The 21,441-nt window shown below is 44.6% G+C and overlaps 1 protein-coding gene across 3 annotated transcripts in view; it reads right to left on the reverse strand.

Moving 5' to 3' along the window:
• P4HA2 (prolyl 4-hydroxylase subunit alpha 2) overlaps nucleotides 1–21,441 on the reverse strand; it is a 54,745-nt gene that overhangs the window by 25,963 nt on the left and 7,341 nt on the right. For 2 of the 3 annotated variants that reach the window (XM_086851964.1, XM_086851961.1), the window contains exons 1-2: nucleotides 5,549–6,336; nucleotides 4,128–4,590 (exon numbers count right to left, since the gene is read on the reverse strand). The exons of the other annotated variant lie outside the window; for it this stretch is intronic. The gene's annotated coding sequence lies outside the window, so the exon portion shown is untranslated. Of the gene's footprint in view, nucleotides 1–4,127; nucleotides 4,591–5,548; nucleotides 6,337–21,441 lie in introns of those variants that run through there. 3 annotated transcript variants of the gene reach the window in all.

Here is a 21,441-nt window from a genome sequence, read left to right on the forward strand (position 1 = left end):
TTAGTCTTCAGACCCAATGACATGAGTCAGAGCCTTACTCAGTTCAGATGCTTCTTTTTTAACCTATTTTTATTGTAGTCTTCTCGCTCTTATGTTAGGGAGAAATAGATTTTTTCCTTCTCTTTTAGTAGAAAGGACTAAAAATGGGTTTGTAGAGGTGTGTTGGGTTTGTGTGACAATATTTTGGTAGTGGGGGGCTACAGGTGTGACCTGTGACAAGCTTCCCCCATGCCACATAGAGCCAATGTTGCTGCTGGACAACGCTGAGCCCATTGGCAACAGTAGCAGTATTAATGTATTTGAAAAGAGAAAAAAAAACCTTGTACAACTGTAGACAGAGAGAGGAGTGAGAGTATGTGAGAGGAATAACTGAACCTGGAGAGCTATGACATGGAGATCTGCTTTAAAAACAGGAGAATCAAGCATCCTGTGTGTGTTTGAATCCCTTACGTTCCTGAAAAGTAGAGCAAAAATATCTCTGCAGAGAGCTTGGCTGCTGAAAGTACACACAACTATTTTTGGATGCCCCCTTGTCTCTCATATTACAAGGGTTTGTTCAAGACCTAGACAGAGGAAATATTAAAATTAATCAAAGAGTACTTATGTCATGCTGTGTAAGATTTCCCATAAAACAATGCAGTGAGTCAGAACAGAGAAGGAACAAATATGCCTGGATAACAACTCTTTCTGACCTCAGCATAGCTCAGGTTTCTCCCTGAAACTGAAGCTAAAACTTACATGTGTAAAAAGGCCTTGTACAGGAACAATTCTAAAATTAGCTGTGTCTGTTGCGCTTCCTTTTTTTTTCATGAATGAAAAAATAATCACACCAGATCCTAGAAAAGCAAGGATGGAAGCCAAAAGTCAAGGCATGCCAATATCCAATGTCTGCCATTCAAGGATCCTGCTGAAAGCCTGGGCAATGTGTTTACATCAGCAGTAGGTAAAAGACTGTGCCATGCTGTGGAGGTGCTGTCTGCTGAAGTATCATCTGATTATTAGTCTTCCTTTAGCTTGTGCACTGGCCTGGTCAATCTCACAAGCCGAGGATTTGGTGTACCGAAGGAAATACAAACTATATTGTTTGTGATGGGCAGAAGCCAAGGGGCTTCTGAGGTGAGGGAAGGTTTTGTGGACTGGGACAAGCCTCCTGTGCCAGATACACCTGTGGGATTGGCACTGTATGGTACCCAGCTGACAGCAAAATCACAGAGCCATTTCCAAACAGCAAAATTTCTGAGCATTTGTCAGGAAGCCATCCTGAATCAAACCCTTTGAGTGTTAGAGAAATGTCTCTATCACAAGGAGAAGGTGGGACCAAGATGCAAACACTGGAAAAAGGCAACGTGGCCAGACACACACACCTCACCACAAACAGACCTGAGTACAACTTCCTCTTGGAATAGCACACTGTGCACAGCAGCAACGAAAAACTACATCAGGTTACTTGCTCTTCCACAGCCCACACAGCCCACTGCTCTACATGCTCCCACTGCTCCCCACTGGGCATCTGCTGCCTGGATTGTAGGTAACCTTGTCCAGCAGCCAGCTCAGGTCAGCTCAGACCAGCTCAGTTGTCTCTGCATGGGGCTGCCCTGCACAGGCTAAACAAACCCAGTGTGTGAAACACTGAGGTATCAACTATACTGTGCTTTGTCCTCTGACAAAACTCAGAAACCCTGGCTGCAAACAAATGCCTACTCTGAAGGCTTCCCGAGCAGTCTGACTTGTGCCAGGATCCTCCTGGAATGGGCAAAAGGATTTATGCTGATAGACTGTTTTGGGAATTCAGTCCTGTGAGGCCCTGAGCCAGCCCTGTGCTGGTGCAGCTGAGCTGAGCAGACTGGGAGGCTGCAGGCAGTCATGAATAACTCAGTGTTATTCAAGGCTGCGCCCCTTGAGGACACCGAAGTGCAACATAGAGAAGTGAAAGGACGTGATTTATGCCTTAAATTCTGCTGTAGATAATCTAGACAGGATTTAAGGTGAGATAAACACACAGCGTTCATATGGAAAAGGTCTGTCATACAGACTGGTATCTCCAGCTGTCTCTGTGCCAGGTTTGGCAGACTAAAGCTGGATTCACCAGGATTGTCAAGGGAGAATCTGACGGCTCGTGTTCCTATTCAACATAACTATGGTATGGTGGAGGCTGGTCTGGCAGTGCTCTGAGCCATCCCCAGCTGCACATTCACAAGGCCATTTAAACATCTGCAAACACAGAAAAAACTGGTTCCTGACTGACTTATTTAAATTTACTTATTTACTTATGACTTACTTAAACTGACTTATTTGAAACTGTACAAGTGCACCTATACAGAATTTGAGGGGTCAGACTCTTCAGGGAAGAAAAATACACACATTCTTCCCTTCTTATTTAAAATTACATTGCCCATGTTTTAACTAGATTTTCCAGATTATCCAGGGATGCCCAAAAGAATCAGGAGATGTAGTGATGCAGACTGTAGTCCTTGCTAAGCATCCAATGGGCTTGCAGGACAAAAGGCAGCTTTTATAAATTATGTTCTTACATTGTCCTTTGAAATCTGTCAGGGGGCATTTGGGATAGACAGCTCTGAGGACTGTGACCTCCATCATTTGCATGCAAAGGAGGCACTGTCCAGGCTGAAACATTTTTTAGCCATATCCACATGTCATGGTTTTTAATCAAAACTTGGCCCCCGCCTCAGCAAATGAATAAACTCTTTTGTGAACTTGGCTAGCAGGAATGATGAATCACCCTGTGTTCCCTGTTTCAACTAAGAAGGAAATAGTCCAAGTGGAAGATGCTGATTTCTGAAGAAAGGCACATTCCCATCTCCCTGTGTCACCACAGCTGGGGTGTAAGTGAAGTGGAATGCACCTGGGGTGGCTGGTAAGCAGGCACCTCTGAGCATTGCCCACCCAACCCATGTGTTCTCAAAGAGCAGATTTTCACTGCTGGGTAAAGAAATTAAGGCTTTGAAGTAACACAGACAGATCACCCTGCCTGAAGCTCAGAAAGCAACCTGCAAGGGATTTAAGCTTGTGACACATTTAACATAGCGGTTTGCAGAGGAGAAGCACATATTTTGCATAATAAAGTCCAAGAGGGAATTGGAAGAGGACTGGGTCATCCCACACTGCATTGGGCAGACCTTAATGTGCATGCCCTGGATTTCAACACAGATTCTGTACAAGGCTAAGTGGCCAATGGAAAGGCTTTGTAAGTCTTTCCTTTGCAGACTCCAGCATAAATCAAATCCAGAAATAGGAAAGGCCAGCCAGTCACATTATTACTTTTAGGTTTAGAGAAAGATGTAGTTAAAACATATGGGTAAAAGACATTACAAACCCATGAAGAAAACCCACAAAAATCTCAATCTTTATTTTATTTAGGCTACTAATTAGTGGATGAAAAAACAGACCTTAAAAAAACCCATATTGAATCAGTCTGAAGTCAGATCAGGATGAAGTATTTCTCTCTGGAGAGATGGTAATTTGTGTTTTAAGTGGCAATCATCTGCCTGGCATAGTTTCTGCTATGTGTGTGGGTTTTCCACATGGAGCTGAGGTATATTCATCCAAAAAAGATTCCTCACATGAAGAAAGGATCACTGCATCTGTGTTATTTGTACTAAACACAGCAGCCTTAGCAAATTCTGCTTGCAAGCTCTGTGGTTTCACTGCTGACTGGCTCCAGCACTCTCAGCTCCGTGTCGTTACTCATTCAGCATCAGCCTGGGCTGGCTTTTCACATCCCATCTTTGCACACAACATAATTGTGTTATTATGACACAAACCCAGCTGATGAAAAATGCAGAGAGCTCGTTAGCTTTGTGCTGAGATTCTGAAATCTCAGATCTCAGAATTGAGGTCCTAGAGAGGATGACAGCATCCTTCCTAAATTTGATCAGAGGTATAAATTCCACTCTGACAGACTCATGACCTCCCGTCCCACCAGCAGCCAGGCAAGCAAAGCAAACATATCTTTCCTTCAACTGCAGAACACTCAGTTCTTTAGCTTCTCATCATTCTCACATAACATCCCTTAATTTGTGTTTTGTACCATTCATGGTTCATGCAGAGCCACCCAGGCTAGAAGGGGACAGGGGCAGTCTTCCTCCCAGAGGTGCCTCCTCTCCTACCTGATCTGGAGCTGCTCCTGCAGAGCATCTTTTCTGAATCCCCATTTCAGTGCTCAGTCAGGGCAGCCCTGGCAGCATGAGTCCTGATCCTTCCTCTGAGCAGCAACATCTGCTCAGCAAAACGCAATGGTGGAATTGTTAACTTCTGGAGTTCCTGAAATTCTTTCTGGCACATCGCTTGATTTTGAAAATATTTGTCTGACTTGAACAGTAGATCTTTATTCCTTCCCAGGCAGAAGAAGAGGCACAGTGTGTGCACTGTATACTCAGCATAAGTAAACAGTGAATACCTGAGCATGAACATTCATGTAGAGGTATGAAATAAGGCAGTGAACTCCTTTCACTACAGCTATTGGAAGGGAAAACACATCTTCTGCATATATCCATGCTACAACTCCATAGGTAAAGTCACACTATTCATTTGCTGGCATTATTCCAAGGAAAATGTTTTTTCTTGCTCTGCCTGTGATAGGATACACAAGACAGTTAATTTCTGACATGATCTGGAGAAATACAGAGGCAGAGATTTCTCCCACAATGACCGGTTCTACAGTAAATAGTGTGTGTGAAAGGATCTTGCTCCACATTTTCAAAGCAAATTTAAATAACTCAAAGAGCTTAAATCAGTATCAGCTATGTTCTTCCCTTACATTAGAAAACCATCAAAAAGAACAGAAAAAAAGTAGACAGGCAATGTATTTAAACTGCCATTGCAAGAAATTAAATTGTATGTCTGTAAAGAGTATATACATTTAATAATTTCTGACATTCAAACAGATTCCAGTGTTCTTTAAAGGCATTTTCATAACTCCTAATATAATTGCAGTGATATCATTGTGTGGTTTTATGTTCTAGTCTGCTCTTTGTTATGTATGTCTTCAGCTCTATTTAGCAATTACTGAAGCAAGTTATTCTGGTTAATGAAGATTTAAAGCTCCATGGTTAATACAGAAAAATAATATGTTTGGAAAAGATGTTATGCAACCAGGAAGCTAATAACAATATTCGTTTTAACATAAAAATGTCCCTTCACTTTTTCACTTGCTGTAGGGCATGGAATGTAGAATGGAAATTTGGAAGAAAATTAAATTGTATTTTCTCATTTGTATTTCAAGAAACACATTAGAAGATTGTAAAACAAGTCTTCATTTTCACTCTGCTCAATCTGGCTTGTATTGAATGTATGGGTGTGACAGAGAAAATGTATCACAAGGTAAATAATTCTGGCTCTACAGACAAATCCTCACCTTATATAGATTGTAAATCTCTAATAATTTCAGGAGAAAGAAACTAATTAGCAAAGTTTCAGATCCCAAGAGATGAAGCTACTTTTGATTAATTGTGGATCCAACCCTGGTATTGTGCCCTAACTTGCTGCCCCACTTCCATGATTTTGGGAAGTCAAAAATGAAACTACTCACCCTGGGCAGAGCTAGTATTTGTGTTCAGTTTTCTCGGAGGGTGTAGCCTGTGGCACAGCTCTGCTGTGGTTTTACACTCACTGCACACATTGCCCATGGGCAGCCAGGAATGCAGCCACGGCTGCCCAGCTCCTGCAGGGCCTCACATGCCTGGAGCTGCCCTTTCAGCATCATTTTGCTGCGAGAAATTAAAGGACATTATTGGGCTCTTGGAAAGTTCCCTTGGAATCGTAGAATGTCCTGACCTGGAAGGGACCCGCAAGGATGATTTGAGTCCAGCTCTTGTCCCTCCACAGAACAACCCCAAAAATCCCATGATGTATCTGAGAGGGTTGTCCAATCTATTGTTAAACTGAGAGCCATGTGTTTGTGCAAAGTGACTTTTCATGCCTCAGTGTGGCACTGTTTCTTTCACAGGAGCTGTCTCAAGGCAGCCATGTGGTTTCTAATGTGTCTAATGTGATGAAGCGTTTGTCGTACCAGCTTGCCTGGTAACCCTGGGTTTTGTCCCCACCAAGTGCTTTAGCTGTGATCCCTTCCTGAAGGAAGGCTAGAGCTGTTCTCCCCCAGGCCCTGGCTGCTGCCTACACAGCACCCACCCTTCCCAGTGGAAAAAAGCTCTGCTCTATGTGCTCTTTGTGCATCATCTGTTATGAACCCGGTTGGTTGTGCCTCGCCATCTCCCCGGGCCCAGCCCAGCCGGGCGGTGCGACCCGCAAGGCCCCGGGCCCTCCCTCAGCCGGTGCCCGGCAGCCGGACCCGTGTGCCCCAGGCCGGACACCGGCTCTGTCTCCAGCCCGGCCCGGGCCCTCCCTCAGCCGGTGCCCGGCAGCCGGACCCGTGTGCCCCAGGCCGGACACCGGCTCTGTCTCCAGCCCGGCCCGGGCCCTCCCTCAGCCGGTGCCCGGCAGCCGGACCCGTGTGCCCCAGGCCGGACACCGGCTCTGTCTCCAGCCCGGCCCGGGCCCTCCCTCAGCCGGGGCCCGGCAGCCGGACCCGTGTGCCCCAGGCCGGACATCGGCTCTGTCTCCAGCCCGGCCCGGGCCCTCCCTCAGCCGGTGCCCGGCAGCCGGACCCGTGTGCCCCAGGCCGGACATCGGCTCTGTCTCCAGCCCGGCCCGGGCCCTCCCTCAGCCGGGGCCCGGCAGCCGGACCCGTGTGCCCCAGGCCGGACATCGGCTCTGCCTCCGGCCCGGCTGCCATTCCAGGAGCGGCCGGGAGGGAGCACGCCGAGCCCGGATCCAGGATCAGCCGCATTCAGAATCAGCCTGGTACTTCTCACTGGATCAGGCTGAGGGGCTGCATGCCTTCTCCAGCCCAGCATTCCCGTGTATCCATTTCCAGATAAATCCATCCCCCGCTCCGGGTAGCTGTACTAACTCCACATGGCTGGTAAAATGGTTATTACCCTTGGCTAGCCAAGGAAACAGCGCTGGATAATACTCAAGTACTTGCTACCTCACATCAATCTGAAATAAAAACTCACATTCTGCTAACATATTGTGGCTACACATGTAAGCAATATATTTCACTATTCATTACACAAATCTAACACGATACTAGCATCTGCCATACATAGTTGGGTAGTAAAAAAGTAACTAGCAAAAAAATACCAGAAATTAGATTTAACAATTCCAACAGTTCTGTTACAACCCAACTGGAAAACAACGGGTATTTCTGTATTGGATGTGTGCCATGCTTATTTTAAAGTAAAAGAATGGAATTGTGCTCTGCAAAACATGATGATCTTGTCTTTATCCCTAAAAGCATTAAATATACACAAATACAGACCAGTGACTGACTCAGCAGCTTGACAGTAAAACACAGAATTAGTAAGATTAATAACAGGCTTTCAGCCATCCAGATAGGTAATGCCATTGTTACTCCCCTTATCTTGACAGAATCTTTATGATAAGTTGAAAGGGAAATCTGCTGGCCATGAAGGGAGAGCGATATGTGACAAGCAGAATGAGGTCCAGATGGCATCACTTGCTGTCACAGCTCCTGCTAAATGTAGCCTTTGTTCCTACCTTGACAGGCCAGCCATGAAACAATGAGCAGGAAAGAATGAGCTCCCCCTTGGCATTGCTCCCAGGGACCTACAGAAACTGTGTGGCCTGAAAGAACCTGTTCCTAAATTAATTTACTTAAATTGGCACAGTCACTTTGTGGGTGGGAATTCAGGTGAGCAGCAAGTCAATGTTAGCTCTGTGTCTGACCTCACACCAGTGAGCCAGAAGTTGCATCACAGGCTGTGTTAGCTGAAAAGACAATTGAGACACAGCAGGACTATTTATTTTCATAGTTTTAGAGACACTTTCTCAAGAAAGGCAAAGTGAGTAGATACCAAAGTTCATCCTATAAATGCCTGGACATTTCCCTGCATCACAATCCCTCTTTTGACTGTGAGCTGACAAGAACCCTAGCCCTCCTCCTCCTCCTCCTTCTGGCCTTGATTTTGGATTGGCTGTGGAAGGAAGGTGTGAAGGAAGCAGAAAGGAATCATGTAGAGAGAGAAGGAATGGAGTCTCCTGCACACCTTATGTGTGCATCCCGGAGCATTGCTGAGCTGGGAGGATTCACTACTCCCTGCTCTGGGTGAGACCTTCCCTTCTCTCCTGGAGTGTGGTCACCATCAGCCACTTGCTCAACACGAGCAGAGCCTGAAACACACACTCTGCATGTAACTCCCACTCCTGGGAGAGAGCAGAGCATCTGGGGCTGAACTCATTCTGGAGATACAAAGGTAAAAAGAAATTTAACACAGCTTCTGACAGCTATCACAGGTAAACAGTGCAACGGGCAACGAACAGGTTAAAAATACAACAGGAATTTAGGCGGTGCAGAGCAGACACTCCTCTCAACTGGGCAGTATGTTTAATACAACCTCCCTGCAAAATATTTCAAAAGCATTCTCAAAACTCCTGTGGAAAGTGGCCAGCAGCTGTGACACTACCTAATGCTGGCAGGCCATGTCAGGAGGCCCTGACAAGCCCATCCATAAACCCACTGCCTCCAGCACAGCCCAGCTGATAAGCCTGACTCAGTCAGCCGAGGACTTGCTCAGCGCCACTGCCACAGCCCTCCGGCTCAAAGCTGAGGGACTCATGGTGTAATCACCCCACCCTGCCTTGGAAAACCTCTCCTTTGTACTTACACAAGCTCTGTGTTCCTCCTTCTCTACTGATACAGTGTTTGGCTGTGTGTTTTGGGGATGCATCATAGATGTGCATGCTGTAAGCCAGCAGAAGACCAAACTCCCAGCTTTGAAGAAACAGTCATTTTGAGGGTTCATCATGGGCCTAGTTGGGACCTACTGCTTGCTGGGTGCTTTCTGTGCCTTGACACAGCTGGGATGGCAGCTGAACTGGAGCATCAAGGCCTTGCACTGACCTGCCTCTCATTTATGCGGATGGAAATGCCCCAATGAAGAAATCATGGGAACTGGCTCCTCGCCATGGCCTGGCTGCAAAGTTGTGGAACTTAGTTTGTTCTAAACACATCTAACCAGCTATACATTAGCAGAGGGTGGTGCCCAGAGGTGGAAAAGGACTTTGGGGACAGAGAATGTTGGGTCTGGAGCTGGGTATGACACTGAGCTCCATTCTGTCAGCATTGATGAGAATCAGCCCTGGCTATTTAAAGTACCTCCACAAGCAGCGGGGAGCTCAGCAGAGGCCTGCTGTCTGCAGGACACGTGTGGAGCAGTTTGACCTTCCTACTCCTTCATAGCTTGGCTTTTTTATAGCTCCAGATGTGCTCATTAACCACAAAACTATTCACCTCCTCTTTAAGTCCTACTCATTTCTAAATAAAAGCAACCCAGTCATCAGACTGAAAGATGAAAAGCCATCACAACTGACATCTGGGTGCAGACAGCAGATGCTCATGCATTACTACATTAACACAAGATATTTATCTGGGCTGAAGGCAAATAGTATCTTTCATCTCTCAGTGAAGAATTTTAGTCACAGAAGGTCACAGACAGAGAGAAGAAGGGGAATACATCATCCCATTTATTAATGCAAGAGCATGAAAAATTATGTACGATATAAGATTATATTATGAGACAGTCATAAGAGGGACAATTTATAGTTAAAGGTCAAAATAAACAGAAAACAAACCCACATAGCAGTTGTTGGCTTTCTGTGTCTCATTCTTTTTCCATGTCATTGTTTAAAGACAGAATTCTGGGCATCCTTCACAATGGGCAGCTCCTGTTCCCACAGCAACAAAATTCAACAGTATTATCGGTATTTTCCACATTAACATGCAATTTCCCCTCTGCCCAGGACAGAGGGTTCTGTCTGTGACTGACGAGGGGATCCAAGCATGTGGGCAGGCAAGAATACTGTAAGTGTTGGATCAAACAGAGCAACAAATTAAAGGATCAGCTTTACAGAAACCCAGGATATGATGGTAACATCCTAACACCATACTGGGTAGACAGGCAGAACCCATGAGGCTTTTCATGTTGATACCCAAACCCAGGCTGCTCAGGCAGCTGAGAATTGCCTGACATCAGGACAGAGCACTGAAATCAATGGATTAAAAGGTGTAAACCAGATGTAAGTGGTCAGTGATGTAAGTGATGGTGGCCAGTTCTACTGTTGCTGTTTTATTTCCAATCCATTCTTCCCAGCATCAAAAGTGACGAATACCTGTCTTGGGATAGTTTAAGATGCTCCCTCCTCCACTAATCTGGGGATGTGTTATTACATGACACATCTCCAGCATAGGACTGTGACCAAGAGGACAAAGCTGTTCTCAGAGTGGTTATATTAAAACTGATTTACACAGAGAGAGCTGTAAATGCCACTTTTGCTCCCCAAAAAATAGATTTTTTTTTTTTTCCCACTAAAAGCACAGAGAGGAAAAACCTGATTTCAAACACTAGTTACAAGCCACAGAAATTGAGAGATCATGCCCAGTGTTCCAAAAAGTGGAATTGTCAATGAAAGACTGTCAAAGTCCATTTACTTTGTGTCTCTGCCCTAAAAAGGATCAGCTTGCATGACACACATCCTCACCAGCTGGGGCCTCTCCCACAGCAGGCACAGAACAAGGGTTCCTTCAGTCCTCTTACATCCAACTCTGCTTGTGTTCCAGCACTGTGCTGTGAGTCCTGGCAGGATTTGTGCAGCTAGGCTTTGTTTGACCCCCACTCATTCTCAACAGAAGTGAGCACCTGTGCCCATAAAGAGTTAGTCCAGAAAGCCCACCCCAAAGCAGCTATGGATGCACAGCACTAACCCATAAGTCAGTCCTGCAACTCACCAAAATTCAGCTGCTGGTCTAACATGTCTCTTGTTCTGAAGGGATTTTTTTCCTTGGGGTTTAATACTGAATGAGTCACTTTTCCTTTTAACCTCACAACTCTGACTGCATGGATGTATATCTGTCATCCCAGCCACAGCTGGGGTAATGCAGAGGTCAAAGGGATAAACAGCAGAGAGGCTTTCTCCACCACAAAAAAAAAAAATCCCATTTGTAGCCAGGAAACAAAATTCACACAAAATCCATCCAATTGCTTGCTTGTCTCATTGCTACTATTAAAAAAAAAATAATACTAAAAAAAATATATTAAATACCCCTTGTCTTTGTTTTCCTTTTTTTTCCCCGCCTTCTTTCTAAAAGTCTGTGGAATAGGTTTCCCTGTTTTCTGTGCTCTCCTGACATGGTGCCAAACAGCAGAGAGCAGCTGAGGCCATATTTTGTCAAGCAACCCAAAAGCCAACATACTTGGCAATGAATATGCACAAGATGATTCTGATACAATGAGTGGGTTTCATTCCAGACCAGTCTGTTTTCATTGCTCTTAGAGTTTTCATGGCAATGGTCTGGCAGGGTGATTATTTTTATTCACAACCAAGTTAGCAATTTGGTTCTTGCTAACACCATTATTACACTCAATTATCATGAGAGCTTGAAGTCCCTGCTCACATCTGCTGTCCATCTCAGAGACCACAAAAAAGGTCCCAGTGCTCCTAAGTTAGCAAGATATTGTCTGGAGGTGGAGTCAAGTGCATTTCTGCCTAAGTCTTGCTCACTTTATTAAAGAGCAGTTTGGAAAATGAAGCAGGAAGCTGGGACCCAAGGAGAGCTGCTAGGAATTACTAGGGTGCAGAACTGAGGCAGGGAAACCCTCCCTCTGTTCCTGCAGAGGATGAAGATGAGAACATAGTGTAGGTCCTTCCAACAAGAAGACATGGACCTATTAGAGGAGGTCCACAGGAGGTCACAAAGATGCTCCGAGTGCTGGGGTTGTTCAGCCTGGGGAAAAACAGGCTCCAGGGAGACTTTAGAGCCCCTTTCAGTGCCTAAAGGGGCTCCAGGAAAGCTGGAGAGGAGCTTTGGACAAAGGCCTGGAGTGACAGAATGTTGCATTGAATTAAGACACATGGTATATTCCTGGGGCTCTCTCTCTGATGTGTAATGTGTTAGTTCCTTCCCGCTCACCCCAGCCCTTTGGTTCTTCCCTATTTCCTGCCCTCCCTACCCCCTTCCCCTCGGTTCAAAAGCCAACACGGGACATGATTATTCCTCTTTTCCTGCCCTGGGATTAAAGCTGGGACTCCATCCCACCAGGAGAGAGCCTCCTTGTATCCCTAGTCCTTGCTATATTAACTCCCCTCTTCTCTGGGCTGCGGCTGGGCGGATGCAGGGGAGCAGGGGGATTTTAAAACAGCAACAGAACAAGGGGGAATGGCTTCAAACTGATGGAGGTTAGCTTTAGATTGGATATTAGAAAGAAATTCCTACCTGTGAGGTTGTTGAAGCACTGTCACAGGTTGCCCAGAGAATCTGTGGCTGTCCCATCCCTGGAAGTGTTCTAGGACAGATTCTAGGGCTTGGAGCAACCCGGTATCTAGTGGAAGGTGTCCCTGCCCATAGCAGGGGGCTTGGATTGAGATGATCTCTAAGGTCTCTTCCAACTCAAATCATTCCTTTACTCTATCAGGAGGAAGACACGTCCCACAGTGAGAGGGAGGAGGAGGCAGGGCAAAAGGCTGTGACACCCCTGCACAGCCATCCTGCACTGGGCACAACACAGAGCAGCCTGACTGCATGGAGCTCTTTGTACAAGGGGATGTTTGCAGCAGAGCCAGAAAACTCCTTTTGACAAGGATGCTAACCCTAGAGCAGAATGGTGACAAGTGAGGATGTGTTCCCTGCTGGAATGGCAAGCAGCTGAGGGCCCCTGCACCTCTGCCCTCCTCAACCCATCCTGTCCCCATTGGTGCACCCACTGGACTCCTTTTAGGAACCTGCTTGTTTTCTATGCAGATGGACACTTTCTTTGATGGTGGTCCCTGTCCGGGTCTGTCCTCTCTGCCATGTCTGAGTTCCTGGGTGAAATGGAACCCTGTGTTGTCTGTGCCAGTAAAAATCCACATTTAAGAACCACCTCTGATTTCCTCAAAGAAATAATTAGCAATGAGTCACTGTGTGGGGCCAGCAGTGAGCTGAGACAAATAGGCAAAGCTTCACTAACTGAGGTACTCTCCAGACTAAAGCAAACAAAGAGGCTGAGTGACTGACTGATTCCACAGGCACTTTCCAGCCACAGGGAAGTGCAGTGAAGGAGCTGCTCCCTGCTCTGCTCCTCAGGATTCAACAGCTGAGATCAGCACTGCTGGATCCAGCCTCCTAGTGCTGCTCTTCCAAGCCAGGACTCACAGCTGCCACCACCGTGAAGGTGGTGATAGGAATCTGGGGGTTCTGGCTAAAATGCCACCATGCATTTCATGCTGGGACACAGCAATTCAAACAGCTGGAAGGGAAGGAGAGGGCAGCAGCTGAAAATAAACGGTATTTAGCCAGGGTGAGCGCAGCCCAGTACAACCAAGTGAGGTAAACATGAAGCATCTCTTCAACATTTAATTGGCAGGATTCCTAAAACTCAACTCCAATGGCAACCTGAACTTGTATTTTGCTGTAAAAACAGCCTCTGATACCCAAAATGCTGCAGTCTGACATTTATAATGTCCTTTTTGGCTACAGTCATACACAAAAGAGGCAAAAATTTTGCTGCTTAGGCTCAAGGAATGAATAAATAAAGGACAAATCCTTATGATCCTCTGAGTCTATTTCAACAGTAAAAAAAAAATACATCCAAGCTGAAGATACATTCATTTAAATGAAACATTTCTATGAATTTATTAGAAACTCAGATTCTGTAGAACATTGCTGTTGTCTTGAATTTAATTCCAACTGTAGATTTAGTACTCAAACACAAATTAATTAAGATTGGTTGGGTTCAACTCAAAATACATGATACACTGAGATTTGTGTAACTTGTTTCTTAACAGGATCAAATTCTTTTTTCTGGTCAGGTTGTTATTAATAGTAGCACTATACTAACAGTGTAAACCAGCATACATACATTTGTGAGCACCTGGTCCTAGAGCAAAAAACCAAAAAGCCTCAAGCTAAAAAAATAAAAAACCCTAATATTTTTTCCTTGGCAATCACAGCAAGTGGAATATATGATTCTTTCCACATTAAGGAAAAGAAAAGGTTTCCTCAGGGCTATCCTGAAGTGAACTCAATTTAGGGCCCCAGCACAGCCCCAGCAAGGTAAAAGCCATCTTTCCACTAACTTTGGTGGGAACCAAAGATTTGTGAATATAATGTTGGCACATCTTTAGCAACATAGGTATTCAGTACAGAGTTCTTTAGGGAGTACTCTGTTCATTTAATGCAGCAGAAATACTGCACTGTATGTTAGTTACTGTCCATGAAGAGAAGCAGGTGCTCCTAATGTGACTTCCAGACACTGAAGGAAATGGAGACCCTGCACAGCCTGTTAGTTCTGCAAGCAGGCTTTGTGTTGAAAACATCCATAGCAGCCTGCTTGATTCTCTGTGTGCTTTGGAAATACCCAACTGGGAGATCACGGAGCACCAAGAGGAGCTGCCAGTCTCTCCAGGCACATTCCCTTGGGCTGACTCCTGCTGTTCCTCCCAAAGTGGTGCTGGCTTCCCAGGGCACCACTGCCACTGGACACAGGGAGCGGAAGGATGGGTTTCTATGAATTCATGAGATTGCAATTTGAAAGACGTGGACCATGCTTTTGCCCCAAAGGCCTCCTTCAAAGGTCATTTCATTTCTACACGTCTCAGCTTTGCAATCTGGAAAACAGCTCTTCTTTCTCTCCATCTCATAAGTTTTCCAGTCTCCATCTGTTGGCTCTGGAGTCATGAGGAAGGGGGACATACCAGTTCCTGCCTGGGGCCAGGTCTGTCATCTTTCCTAGCCTGAATTATTTCCAGGAGGGCAGAAGAAAAGCAAGGACTGCAAGCTAGCTCAAAGGGACACACCAGGGTCCACAGAGCTGCCCCAGTAACAAAACACTCCACCATTAGCCCCACAGATGGCAAATCATTGAATCATAGAATGGTTTGGGATGGAAGAGATATTAAAGATCATGTAGTTCCAATTCCCTGCCATGGGCAGGTTGCTCTAACCAAGGCCACCCAACTGGCCTTGAACAGTTCCAACAATGGGGAAGCCACAACTTATCTGGGCAATCTGTGCCCATGATTCACCGCTATCACAGGGAAGAATTTCTTCCTAATGTCAAATCTAAAACTCTTCTTTTTAATTTTAAACCACTTCCTTTTGTCTTATCATATTCTGCCTCTGTAAAACATCACTCTCCCTCTTTTCAATGGACACCCTTAAAGTGTAAGTAAGGCTGCAATGAGTTTCCCTAGAGCCTCTTCTTCTCCAAACTGAATAACCCTGACTCTCTCAGTCATAGAAAGAACTATTGCCACAAAAAAAAAATCCTTACACTAAAAGCCCCAAACCAGAGTATCTCATTCACATCCACCATATGATTTTATTTACCATATAATTTATTATTTATTATGATCACAGTTTATGATATAGTTGTGTTTTGCTTCTGGATGAGATAAAGCACTATTCTCAAAGCACATGCATTTGCACTCACCCAGAAATATTACAGGCATTTACACATCCAGCTGTACTGTGGGATGGAGCATGGGGCCTATCTGGCTGAGAAAGGCACATGGAAATTAGGACTAAACATGTGCTGTGCCATGAGAGTGACGCTTTCCTGACAGAACTGGGGTTTGGTGCCTGTATGGGATATACCATTACACCATGCCAGGAAGTGTGTGCTGTGCCTGCACAGGGTGGACACTGCATGAACACACACAGCATCACCAAGCTGCTAATGCCCTGCATGAAGATAATCCAGGGCTGAGGGTCCAGAGAGACAGGAATGTGGGAGTGGGGCTGGCCTCCGTGATAATATCTGCTCAGTGGTGGTGTTATGGGAGAATTTACTTCCAGTCAATGCAAAACAAATGGGATGGTTTTATATGTCACATAATACTGGGCTACAAAAAGGAAAACAAGGCCAGGAACTTCATTATGCTGAGAAACATCCCTGTTTCTTCAGAAACCAAATATACTTTGCCTTCAGTGACTATAAAGCAAATGCCTGGGAAATATCACAAGCAATCCATTATTGCTCCTGGCTTGCTCCAAAAGCCACACTGACGGAAATGCTCACGTGGGTTGGATTGGAGCCAATGCAAAGTCTTTAGGGGCCTCTCAGAGTATTCAGCAAAAGTAAACCCCATTTAGGCTCCAGCCTCACTCAGAAAATTCATTGTCAGACACTCCCAATGGGCCAGAAATGTCTTTTTTACACCCCAAAATTATTTGGGGGCATCCTTGCAGGACGTATCACCTTGAACTCATGTCTGTCTGTGAACATCCACCTAAAATGTCCTGTTGCTTTTAGTGAGTGAGTCAGCAGAGAAGGGATTGTGTTTCCAACAAGGACATCATCAATAAAACATCATTGAAGTGTCCCCATGCATGACAGGGCACAGCTCTTTGTTAAGTCCCCAGGTTGACTCTGGCTCACAGCACATCAGGAATTGACTATGTTTTATACATCAATAAACATCAATAGGAAACCCTTTTTTTTTTTTTTAAGAGTACTTAGGAGGTGCAAGCTTTCCATGCTGGGGAGATTTAGAAAACCATTGGGCTGACTATTCTAGGCACACAACTTCACACTTTTGTTCTCCCATGGTGATGGGTGCCAGCAGCCAAAGGTTAAGGCACCTGCATTTCCTACTGACACGCCACCCAGGAATGCAAAGGAAGTGCCTGGGAAGGGCGGTGGAAGAGAACTAGATTTCTTTATAAACTAACACACCTCAAATGAATGTTCAAAGGAAATTACTTTAACTTCTTGCCTAGAAAGCTTTGGTGAATGTGATTTGGTTGCCTATGAGAGGGAAAAACAGAAGACAGACAAAAACCTTCCTAATAACACTAATAGTGGAGTTAGTGCTGGGAGTGGGAGCTGGGAGAAGGGAAGATTTCTAGATTTCTAGCTACAGAGAATCACAGAGTCATGGAATGGTTTGGGTGGGAAGGAACATTAATGTTCCTCATTATTCATTGTTCAACATCTCAGTCTGATGCCCTGCCACAAGCAGGGACATCTTCCAATAAATCAGGTTGCTCCAAGCCCCATCCAACACTGGAACATGAAAATACATGGGGCAAATTGTTAGCTGGTACAAATCAGCAGAGATGAATACACTGGACACAACTATGCAGGATGACACCAGCCAGGGATCCAGCCTCGCCAATCAGCTGCCAGTGAGGAGGGTTACAGAAAAAAGGCTTATAAAAGCATGAATAATAAATTTGCCACCTGGGTATAATTTGTGGATTTTGGTATTTGTTTAGGTCATCACATATTTCCTCTCAAATGAAGCGGTCAAAAAGTAGCTTAATATTCTGTCTAACACCAAACAACTCCATAAATAGAGATACATTAGCAGGAGTTCAGTTTAAACCAGAATCAGGCTTTGTGTTTTGTTTGGGTTCTATGTCCTGTCTTCTCTTTCACTTGGGTGTGATTAATTCAGCAGCCAAAATTCTCTTCTTGATATCCTGCCTTGAACCAAGGCTCAGACAAGACAGGGTGTTCAATTTTGTCTCTTTTTAGTTTTTTACAGTGAGCAATCAAATCTCATGAGCTAACAGGAACCTTACATCATTACAGAGGAGAAAACTCTCTGTGGGGCTAAAAATACTACATTTGGTTGTCCAAAAGGAAAGAAAAAAGCGTGCTTTCCTCAGCATGTTGTAACTGTTGAGTTGGATACCAGCTGTAAGGGCCTCTTACTCATTAATTCTGTCTTCATAGTCACAGAAATACAGAAAAGACCTAAAAAGCTGCATCACTCATTCAGCAAAGAATATTTTCCTGACAGCACTGTCCAAATTTCTTTTGGCAAGTATGGTGAAGGGACTTCCCCTATTTCCATTGTCAAATGGCTCACAGGAGCAGAAGCTCTTGGGGATTTTTTCCTGTGGTATCTATTGTTGTCAGCTGGATTTCATCCCTGCCTGACATCATGGAGACGGTGTGTGCAGCCCCGGGGTCAGTGGGAGTGGTGGGATGGAGGCTGCAGGCTGGCTGGGGACAAGCTGCCAACAAATCATTTCCAAGTGAGTCATCAGCAGTTGATGCTCAGCGACTGCAGATGCAAAGAAACACATCTAATCTGTTAACTCAGCTATGTGCTTGCTCCATCCTTGCTTCAGGTTATGAACCACCAAGATGCTTGAGCTTTCTGTAGCATTTCAAGAGCACTATACATCTCTCCCTCACAGAATCATGGAATGTTTTGGGTTGGAAGGCACCTTTAAAACATATCTAGTCCAATGTCTTGCCATATGCAGAGAAGCCTTCTTCTAGATCAGCTTACTCCAAGCCACATCCAACCTGGCCTGGAACACTTTCAGAGATCAGGCATCCACAGCTTCTTTGGGAAACCTGTGACCTCAGCACCCTCATGGGGAAGAATTTCTGCCCAATATCTAATTGAAACTGACCTTGTCTTGGGATGATTCGTGTGGCTGCAGTATGGCTAGCCCGTGGCTTCCTGGAGAGCAGAGCGGGTAAGAGGCTACAGCCATGCCTCCAGCACTAACTCAGCAATTTCACTTCCTCTGCAAAGTGTGCTCTGAAGAATATTCCTTCTGTCCTCAATTATTTTTTTCAGTCTCCTTTAGAAGAACAATAGTACACCTATTTGAAAAAATTTACCAAAGCACAACTTGGAATAATACCTGGGGGCCCATAAAATTTTCCTTGAACACATGTTTAAACTATTCATGCTTCTCCTGAGACATTCTGAACAGGCACAACTGACTCCACATCCATGAAAACAGAAAAGTAAATGTCCACCTGTGCCAAGTATTTGTATTCTCTCTCCCTAGGCAGTGACACTAATGGTTTTAAAAGTAGTGCTGAAATGGAGATATTGAAGGAAGAAGTGAAAGGTTTTGGGGTGAACTAAAGAAAAACAATGGCTCTTGGGCTGGGCGAGGTTTTCCTGGGAACAGGCAAGCTGGGGCCATGGCGCAGGGCTGCACAGCAGGGCACCCTCAGGCTAAGCTCAGCAGAACCATCCACAGATTGATGTTGGGGTTGCTGAGATTAAATACAGTTTTAGAGCACTGTGAAGATTTAAAGCCAACTTAAAAAAAAACCAAAAACATATTAAATCTTTAAAGAATCATGGAAGAATTAAAAAAGCTGAATGATTCACCCTTCCTGCTCATTTTATGAGCATCAGATTGCTAGGTTCTGTTTGATCTTGTGACACCTCACCTTGCATGCCTAAACATTCATAAAATACCCTATTCTTTGGCACCCAAGATGAACAGATGAACAAATGAAATATCTTTGATAGAATATCATTAGCTCTTTCTGCTAACTGGTGGTGTATCCAGTTGGACCTCAGGACAACTGGTGGGACAGAAGAGGATCCTCAGTCCCTTATGGGTTTTTCAGACACATCCATCATTTGCTTAAACCACAGGAGACTGAACTAGGAGATTTGGTGCAATTTCTAGCATGACTGTCTTGGAACTGATTATTTAACCATTTGATGTAACAGTCTCATTTATTTGTTAAACATCTTTTATTCTGTGTGTAAGGACAAATTTGGAGCTATTGTTTGCAGAAGGCTCTTAAGCCCCTTGGTTAGAGAAGCAGATGGGAGCTATTTTCTTAATAACAAATTAAAGTATAGAAAAGTATATATTCATTACCATTGTGTAATACTATGCTTGAAGCAGACAAACAGTTCAATGTTAATAACATTTGCTTTTCATGCTCCTTGGATTTTAAGTGATTTTTATGATTTTGTCAGACATAAGGCATTTTATTCCATAGACAGGCCATACCCTTTCCTAAGAAAAGCAGAAAAAGGCTGAAGAACATAAGGCACTGCATGTGTTAAAAAAGAAACAGTGACACTTTTTTAGGTGGAATCCCTGGTGATCCTAATACCCACTGGACACTTGGGATAATGGCCAAACTGCTCATTGAATCAGCATTTCCACCATCACTGGTGGGATCTTTTCTATTGACATCACTGAATCTTGGATCAAAGTTTTCAATGCTGCTAGATAAGGCTTTGTGCAATATCACCAAACAGCCTTGCAGGTTATTAAATTTATCATTTAGGTTACTTAAGCTCCAAGGGCAAATCCTACTCCACGACCACAGATCTCTCAGCCTAAATGAATTAACCAGATGGAGCTGAAGGCAGAGCTTTGGCAGCTGAGGCAGTTTCTGAGTAACCCATTTTGTTTCCTCCACTTCCTTGCACTCAAGTGAATGTCAGACCTATTTCTCTGAGTAATGACAAATCCTTCAAAATACTTTAAAGGTTTATTTCAGGCTCAGCTTTTCCACAACCCAGTAACTGGATGCTTGGAATGAGGGGTAAAAGAAAATTAAATTAACATTTGTACAGCATCAGTTTCTTCAAGGAACATGCTCCAGAAGATATCCTGGGGCAATGTTCTGGAGAGAGCAGAGGAGCATCTTCAGCAGCAGGAGCCTGCAGCTGTTCCATCACAAAACTAATGCGCTAAGAACCTAATAATAGCCAAGGAAAGATGTGCTTGAACTTCTCTGAACAGGGATGATGATGCGTCTTGTCCTTTGACTGCAGCCACCACACTCTCAGTCTCAGCCTAGACTGTGTCCATGTAACCACAATTTCAGTTCCCAGTATGAATTCCCTGTGACAAGACCTACCAAATCTAATCTCACTTGACTGAAACCTATCTGTGCAACCGGCTGAGCAGGTACAGGAGGGGTGCTGAGGAACCAGAGGAGTCCCTTCATTGCCCACACAGCTCCATCTGCAAAGGATGAGCATGTACATCCTGAAACAACAACATGGGGGAAATCCAGACAGCTCAGACCTGGGGAAACAGGTAGGGAGCTGTGGGTGGGTGGGTGGAGGGCCTGACAGATGAAAGGAGTAGTGATGGATGGTGTTGTAGCAACAGTCACTGCAAAGGCAGAAAAGGAAACAAAAGAAACAGGATATGACTGTTTAAGGAGGCTGATATGTCACATTCCTGCAAGCATTTATGAATTTCTACTTATGTGCTAGAACATAAATATTGGCAATTACTTTGGGGTTTTTTTGCCTATTCGGTAAAGTCACTGCCTGTGTTCAGGGTTTGGAATTTGTGCTGTTATATTTGTGACATTTGGGTGCGCAAGTGCAAACTTCAGGAATATTAAGAGTGAACTAAGACAAGACAGAGTAATTCAGAAGACCAATCTTGAATTGTTACAACAGTCTTTAAAAATCTATTGGCGTGTTATTTGTCTGCTTTTGGCCTTGGTGCCCAGGAGATTCTCTCCCAGAAATGGCAGGATTTGGACACCAAAGCACCTTAATCCTGGCCTGCAAGCCCTAGTAGTGAGATGAAGACTTAGTCTATTTGTTTCTTTACAGTAACCAAAAAAATACAGAGTAAGCTAAAGCCTATGACATCAGGACGGAGTTTCTTCA

Source organism: Cyanistes caeruleus, chromosome 15, assembly GCF_971803275.1.
Source record: "Cyanistes caeruleus chromosome 15, bCyaCae1.hap1.1, whole genome shotgun sequence".
Lineage (NCBI taxonomy): Eukaryota > Metazoa > Chordata > Aves > Passeriformes > Paridae > Cyanistes > Cyanistes caeruleus.